The 8,230-nt window shown below is 55.8% G+C and overlaps 1 protein-coding gene across 2 annotated transcripts in view; it reads right to left on the reverse strand.

The window, feature by feature from the left end:
* The window catches only part of Tsen2 (tRNA splicing endonuclease subunit 2), a 29,726-nt gene extending 29,219 nt beyond the window's left edge, over window positions 1-507 (reverse strand). Inside the window, exon 1 of one of the 2 annotated variants that reach the window (XM_010631530.3) lies at window positions 31-507. The gene's annotated coding sequence lies outside the window, so the exon portion shown is untranslated. The remainder of the gene's footprint in view (window positions 1-30) is intronic. The other variant, XM_010631524.2, reaches the window with a different exon arrangement.
* Between the last annotated feature and the right edge of the window lie 7,723 nt (window positions 508-8,230).

Below are 8,230 nucleotides of genomic sequence, written 5' to 3' on the forward strand. Positions count from 1 at the left end.
CTGGGTCCTCCGCGCCCCAGAGTCTCTCACCGGCCTAAGTCCACGCGCTCGCCGTCACCCGGCAACACAGCCCGTGTGGGCGGATACCGCGGCCGTCAAGCAGCAAGGCCGCAAAACCAGTCCTGTGCGCAGCCGCAAAAGGGCTGGCGGTCCGGCCGGGTCTCCCGCAGTGCGCCTGCGCAGAGCCCTAGGGCGGCTCGGCGTGTGGCCGGGTTCTGTCCAAGGTGGGAGGCCGCTGTAGTTTGTCCTTCTTCCTGTTCGTCTGGCTCTGACAGTTCTTGTTTACTCCTCACAGCAACCCCCACAAGACTCGTTGTACAGCTGAGATACCTGACGCAGGTCTCATAGTCACGTGGTAGTGGTACCTTTGGGGACCTCATCGCGCTTCATCTAAAGGCCGTGGGGACTGTGACCTAGGCTGACCCGGTCCTAGGAGCCTGCTGCGCAAGGGCGCCCGTCCCGAGGCCCGGCCCAAAGCGGGTTGCAGGGTCCCCACCACCACTGACACTGGCTGAGAGTCACTCGGTGACCCCAGGGACCTCAGCGGGTGGCCAGGACTCTGAGAGTGACGGCCCCCTCCTTCCTGATCATGTAGCGCAGCCCTGGCTGGGAAGCCACAGACGCCGTGCCAGATGGGCAGGAGGCAAGAGGTCTGGAGGAGGATGACAGGTGTACAGGAGATGCTGGTGGAGCCAAACTGCGGGCCCTCTCCAGCCTTCCTTGCCTCTGGGCCTTTGCACACGCTGTGCCTCTGGCTGGAGCACTCCTCTCCCGTTTGCTGCTGTAATTTCTAGTTGTCTAGGTGTCGGCTCAGCGCTCGCTTGTACTGGGACACCTTGGAGGGAGGACAGGCCTCTGCGTTCTGCAGTGTCTGCCTCAGCCGGTGTTGTCCCAGTTTCCTGCTCTTTCTCAACCAGTCTGTGAGCTTTTGGGAGAACAGGATCACAGGACAGCGTCCACGGGGTGCTTAGCCTTCCAGGGATTGGACTGCAAGCCAGGGAGTACAGGGTTCAGACAATGCAAAATCCAGCTTCACGTCTGGAGTGGCAGCAAGAAAAAGAAGAGGATTCACAGACTAGAGGCCGCCTATCTTCCTTCCTCCTCTCTCCCCACCCTTCTTTTTCTCTCTCCTCCCCTCCCTTCTTTCCTCTCCCCTCTTCCTTTCCTTGTGAGATTGAACCTAGGACCTTCACATCAAGCTGTATCCGCGGCCCCCTTTTTTACTTTGAGACAGGGTCTTGCTAAATTGCCCTGGTCACACTTGAATTTAGGATCCTCCTGCCTCAGCCTCCTGAGTGATGCTATTAAGGGTGTGTTCCTCCACACTCAACCTTAGTCTGCTTTTCATTGCTCCAACAAAATACTCGGGGCTAAGAAATGTAAAGAGGCTTGTTCAACTCACCGAGCTGGAGAGTCAAGGGCAAAGCATCGCAGGCTCGGCTTGGCCGGACTGCAAGGCGGGGGCGGGGAGGAGAGGGCCGTTAGGGTGGGGCTCAGCCCCAGAACACAAGCAGAACACCCGCGTTCCATTCCTGGAGCGGCGCCCCCTGCTGGCCTGACGACGCCACAAGCCCCCACCATCCCGAGGTCCAGTTCCCCAACACAGGACCTCCCTAGGGCTCGCCCAACCCCCAGTGGCGCTGAGAGTGAATTGGGCAGCTGGAGGCAGTGCTGTGCCGAGAACCCCAGACGCATGGGCGGAGCCTCCCTGATCTGAAATGCTTGAGACCAGAAGTGTTCTGGATTTTGGAAATCTTTGCAAATACAGAATAAGACATTTTGGGGGGTGACATCCTGGTCGACACATGAAATTCGTCTCTTTCGCACGCACCTCCTCCAAACCCACAGCCAGAGATTTGACACAGCATTTTCAGGGCCCTGCATCCCCACCTCGACCCATCACAGGAGCGCGAGAGCGCGCGATTCTCCCTCCAGGGTGTCCTGTCAGGGCTGAAGTCTTCTGATTTTGCTGCCCTTGGGGTTTTCAGGTTAGAGCCACTCTGCCCGTGTTCAGTTTGGACCTGCAGGGTTTTAACAACCATCGCAAGGATCTCTGAGGGCCCTGTGGTCACAGAGGGGCCCGAGTAGAGGATGGTGAATGAAATGCTCTTCACAGATTTTTTTCCTGTGTCCGCATGGCCAACCTTTGGTTGCGATCATTTCTAAACATATGGGAAAGTAGGGAGACTCGTCTTATACTGTAAATCATCACTTGCACAAGCTTCCATCTTTTGCCCCTCATATATTCACTTTTATTTCCCAACCGGAGAAGTTCACTGTTGAGACAGACTCACCGTGTCCCCTAGGCTGCTCTCAAATTCCTGGGTTTGGGTGATCTCCTGCCTCAGCCTCCTGACAGCTAAAACTATGAGCACAAGCCACACTAGAGGAGTATTTTTAAAACAATCCCAAGGCCCAGGTGTGGTGGCACACAGCCATAATCCCCGTGCTTGGGAGGCTGAGGCAGGAAGATTGAAAATCCAAAGGCCAGCCTGGGCTACAAAATGAATTCAAGGTCAGCCTGGACTAAATACGGAGACCCTGTCTCAAAACAAAACCCCGATAAAACAGCCCCCAAACGTATATAACAAACGTCATGGAAAATTCCACCCAGCTCTTTGTGCATTTCTGGCAGACAAGGGCTTAGCTTATTACATATGTACGCAGTGTATGCAAGCATGTGGTACAGCCGTGTAGTTGACTCTCATTATTTGAGATGGTTCTGCCCTAAAGTTGCTGAATCACAGACAGCAAACATTGCACCGCTGCTCCCAGGGGAAACAGGGCTGGGTTCCAGGGCACCTGTGACCCCAGCATTGCCTCCACCTGATCAGTGCACCGCCTTGTTCTCCATGTTTCTATTTAAAGACGCCTTATACAATATCAATTGTTGATTCACTGATGTGGAACTCAGGCCAAAAGCTCCACGACTGTCGCCCGAAAGCAGCTTATCTAGCGCTAGACCTTCCTCTAGGGAGTTTCAGGACCCTGGGCAACCCGGGTGTTCCACGGGGGTGGGGTGGGGGTGCAAAACAGCTAAGCCACCCTCAAAAGCAGTGGTCGGGAGCCCAGAAAGCTCACTGGTTTATGTTAGGGATCGGGGGAGGTGACCCGGGCTCTTGGCCGACCCAGCCTGCGTGTGCAAAGGACTGTGACTGTCAGGCACTGGTCTGAGGTCACAAGCAGGTTTTTGTGAGAAGATGAAGTACAAATGAATCTGAGAAAAGGAAGGGTGAATGGTACCTGTGTGCCCATTTATAACGCTGGGATCTCTAACGTGGACAGTGATCCTTCACATTGTTTATCTGTGACATGGGACACGGAAGCACCATGTAATATGCAGCAGGAAGCTTTTTTTTAAAAAAAAAAAAAAGTTGTTTTCCGGGCATCGTGGCACACGCCTGGAGTCCTAGCATTCAGGAGGCTGAGGCAGGAGGATCGCCACGAGTTCAAGGCTAGCCTGAGCTACATGTGAGATCCTGTCTTCAAAAAAGAGTTGTTCATCTGAAATCCAAGTTCCTCTGGGGTGTCCTTGCCCTTGTACTTTGCTGTTCTTTGCAGTGCTGGGGATGGAGTACAGGGCCTAAGCAGAGACTCGTATTTTATCTGCACCCTTGTGGGTGTCAACCACTGTGCATCCGCTGTCCCTGCCCTGGGACAGGCCCATGAGACTGTGTCACTGTCTGTCCCCAGGTGAGCCCCCTGGCTTGCCTGTGGTCTCTCAAGCAATAGCAGAAGTAGGGGAGGCCCCAGATCTGTGGGGCTCCGTGCTTGGGTCCCTTTAATCTGTCATGCTGGACCGAGGAAAGGACCCCGCATTCCACACAGAAATAGAAAAATGACCGACAGCCTTGTGAGAGGGACGGGGCGGGGCTTCCTTGCTGTGGAGAGGCGAACCAGGAGCCCAGCCTGGAAGGTGGGTCAGGAGGGGTGGCTGCCAGGCACTGGTCTGCAGCGGGGAGGAGGGGCCCGGCAGGGCAGGAGGTCAAGCCTGATAAGGTCCCTTAGGTGGGGCTCGATCTACAGGAGCTGGATTCAGGCTTGGCTCCTGGACTTTACCCGGCAGACAATGGGGAGCCGCGGGAATTTCTGAGCAGGGCTGGGCTATCGCCCCGCTGATATCGCCCAACCCTGCAGTACCGGAGCATCGCCACCAGAGGGTAACATTTCAGCAGATTTAACCCACCCTGGCTCGCGGACACTCCTTTTCGGACTCACAAAGGCAAGGGCCCCCAGAAGAGAAATACGCCCAGCATCCTCAAGCAAAAATAAAGAAGAGCAAGGCCTGCGGGACAAGGTGAGATGAAGGGCTCAGCCTACTGCTGACACTAACCCTAGGCATTGCCCCAGCGTGCAGGGTGTGCGAGGACAGCAGAGTGCGATCACACCGTTCCCCCTGCTTGACCCCATTCACCGGCAGGGAAACTGAGGTTCTGGGGGGACACGGGCCTCGCCTTGGGACAGAGGGGACACCACGTACTGAGGGATGGGTTCTGGGCTCAGGCTGGCACCGTCTTTACACCCCTCCATGCCGGGGAGTACCCACTACCCCGGGCTCTAGAGAGAGCTGACCCCTCTTCAGCGTGCTGTGAGGGTCACGGTCACGCCGAGTGTCCGCCTAGGGGACTGGGTCCCAGGCTGCTGCCGGTTCCTTCGCAATCAAACACGTCCGGCTCCAGGTCAATGTGCTGGAGGACCTTGGACATGTATTCCCAAAGAGACACTTAGCAAAGTTTTTTGTTTTTTTTTTTAATCAAAGCCTATTGGTTTTGTAATTTTTTTTAAAAAAGGAAAAGGAAACATCCTAAACGTCCCTGCCTGAGGAATGGATACATCGAATATGATGTAGAACATCCACATGGTGGAATACTATGCAGCAGTTAAAAGGAACGAGCTAGGACAGTATGGTGGCACATGCCTGTGATCCTGGATACTTGGGAGGCTGAAGCAGGATGATCCCAAGTTGGAGATCATCCTGGGCGACTTAGTGAGACCCTGTCTCGAAATAACATAAAAAAGGGGGGAGAGGGATGTAGCTCAGAGTCCCCTGGGTCTAATTCCTAATATGAAAAAAGGGATAAATTTTAAAAACAGCAGTGGTGAAGGTGAGGCGCAGAGTGGTATGAATCACACAACAGTATTTCTGTGAATTAAAATATGCACAAAATACCAAGTACGGGGTGTACAGGTAGGCATGTTACATTATTTAAAAATCTCAGAAGTCTGAGCTCCAAATCCATTCGTTCTGTCTGGGACTTTGGTGGTGAATAAGAGGGCCCCAGCTTTATCCCTCATGCTTTATGTCTCACACAAACCAGGCAGGACCTCAGGCAGAACTCTGACTGTTACACCCTTCACTGTGCGCACCCGGGGATGGAACACAGGGCCTCTGCACTGAGCTGCACTCCCAGCCCCGATTTTGCTGACACTGGGTCTCGCTAAGTCACGAAACTGCCCAGGCGGGGCTCAAATACACGATCTTTCCGCCTCCTCGGCCTCCCCCAGTGCTGGGATTGCAGGCCTTGGACACCTCGCCCCACCTGGGCTCGGCGGCTTCACCCACTCCCCAGCTCCTGGAAGAGACGGAGCTGAGCGCGGCAGGGCAGGGAGTCCACTCAGCCCCGTGCTGGGTGTGGGTGTGGTGGGCAGCTGTGCATCTCTGACACCTGGGACAGCTCCTCTCCGGGACACTCACCGTGGCTGAGTCCCGCCACTCCAGCCTCCCTTGCCCTTCCTCCTTCCTGTTTATTCTGCTATATAAATCATGTCAAGGTGCACGTTGAGCTTCCTTGCTTGCTTGCTTTCCTTTTTTTAGTTTTTTGAGACACTGGGTCTCACTGTGGTTCAGCCTGGCCTTGAACTCACTATGTAACCTAGGCTGACTTCAAACTCAAAGGCATTCTCCTGCCTCAGCCTCCCAATTGCTGGGATGACAGGTGTGTGCCACCACTCCCAGGGAAAAGCACCTTACTTTCATTGACCCATTTTCCCACTCTTTTACTCCTTACTACACCTCTTTTAGTAAATACTTTTATTCTCCCCATTGTAAAGATGAAGAAAGTGAGAGCTGAGTTGTTTGCCCCAGGTAACCCAGCCCTGAAACGGCAGGGGTAGATTCCAAGTGGGCCCTGCAGCTGCCCGGCCCTCTGTCTGGCCTCATCTCTTATCCTGAGAAGGAGACGTGGAGAACCCTGTGTTTTATTTCCCTCTCTGTGTCTCTGTCCCAGATCCATGTGAAGCTTCCCGGGTTCCAAGTTGCTTTTCTCCTGTGTGTGACCGTGGATCCCCACCTTGGGGCTCAGGATCCTGGTTCCCCGGGGGGGCAAGCCGCTCACAGGACAGACAGGAATCAGCTTTGCTGCTCCGTCTGTCCATCTCCATGTCAGAAGGCCCAAATTCCAGGCAGACCGGGAATAATGTCCCAGTCATCAAATTTGAAACCAAATGCGTTTGCTGCCAGAAAGCAAATAGCTTTTTCTTTTCTTTCATTTTTTTTGCCCAAACAAAACATCCTCTTATGAAATATGTCTAATTTGCAATATTTACTTTCCCTTTATTTAATAACAGGAAAAGGTTTGCTGGACTTTTGTTGATTTTTGCATTTCTTATTAAAATTCTTAAGGGGGTTTTGGGGGAACTTAATCAGCAAAAAGGAGGAGGAAAAAATCTCATCTGCATTCCACAGGACTTATTAACAGAGGAAACGGCTGTTTGTCTAGAAGTGTTGCCTGGTGGGTGAGGCTCTGTCCCCTGCTCCTGGGTCCAGGGTCCCTTTCCGCACTTCATACTGGAAGGAAAAAGCCCGAGCGTCCTCATAGCTGCTCACTGACCTAGGTAGACGACCTCCTGTTGTGGAGGCTCGAAGACGTAAAATGACTCGCTCGAGGCCACACAGTCGGGGAAGAGCAGAGGCTGCGTCTAGAGCCACGCAGCAGGACAACAGCTGGTGTGAACATCGCTTTCCTGACGGCTTAGCGTCCTACCGGAGAGGAGGTCCTGTCCTCACTGGCTGCAGGCTGAGGTCGCAGACGCCGAACACCCCGCGTCTCTACTTCCTCCTAACCGGGACTCTTAAGGGGAGGGGTGCTACTGGCGCTGCGGGCGGTGCTCTCCAAGCCTGCACACTGCGCTCCCCATGGACAAGGACTGGGGTCCCGGGAGCCCTGCCTGCTCAGCGGGTCCAGCAGGAGGGGGTCCGTGGGAGGGGACACACACACACACACACACACACACACACACACACACGTGCCCGCGGGCCCTGCGCGGGGGCTCCGAAGGTGACTCGGGAGCTGATGTGGCGCTTGGTTCGAAGGGACCGGCCTTCCGGGGCCCTTCCAGGCCCAGGGAGCTGGGGACACACAGGGTGAGTTCAGGGCCAACGGGCGAAGCTAGGGGTGGTGGTCTGCGCCAGCACTGGGGAGGCTGAGGCAGGAGGATCACTTCAGCCTAGGAGTGCAGGGCCAGCCTGGGCAACACGGAGAGAGACAGATGGAGATGGTGGTGGAGTGGGGAGAGAACGAAGGCTGGGCAAGAACGGGGCCCAGCGGGGGGCCTGGCCTCTGCCCTTGGGTAGCAGGTCCTGTCCCCTTTCCCAGGCTCGCCTGCCCTGCGGCCCCCACTGCCTGCTCCGGGAGCGGGATTCGGATCCCGGTCTTCACAGGCTCGGCCCTTGGGCTCCTAGACTCAAGCAGGCAGAGCCTTTGAGAGCCGAGGCGGAGCCGTGTCCGCAGGAGCCAGGAGCCGACAGGGGCAGGGGCAGGGGCAGGGAAAGGTCGGGAAGGGAAGGGAAGGGGCTGCCGTGTCGCAGACCCCAGCTGCCTCGGCCTCGGAGGGGCCGATTCCCAGGCGCACAGCAAGCGGCCTAGGGGGAAATGGGATGCGGGGCGGGCGCGCAGGCAGGAGAACACGTGAGGACAGGGGCCCCGCCTGGGCGCAGCCCGCCTCAGCCTGACTCGCATCTGGCGTTGGGTGGTGGCTGGGCCCAAGGGAGCCAGGCGTTTGCGGGGGGCGCAAGCATCAGGTCCCCTTGGCCGCCACACTCCTGGTGAATTAGCAACTTGGGAAGAGACACTTCACGGAGAAGCCGAGCGAGTGACTCAGAAGCACGTGCAAAAGGAAGGCCGGTCCTCGCCAGTCCTCAGAGAAACGCAAACGTAAACCAAACCCGGCGGGTTACAGCCAGCAGCGAAAGAGAAAGGAGTTCGCATTTCCAGTCCACACGCGTGGCTAG

The sequence above is a fragment of the Fukomys damarensis genome, unplaced genomic scaffold (assembly GCF_012274545.1).
Source record: "Fukomys damarensis isolate Sample0158 unplaced genomic scaffold, DMR_v1.0_HiC HiC_scaffold_37, whole genome shotgun sequence".
Lineage (NCBI taxonomy): Eukaryota > Metazoa > Chordata > Mammalia > Rodentia > Bathyergidae > Fukomys > Fukomys damarensis.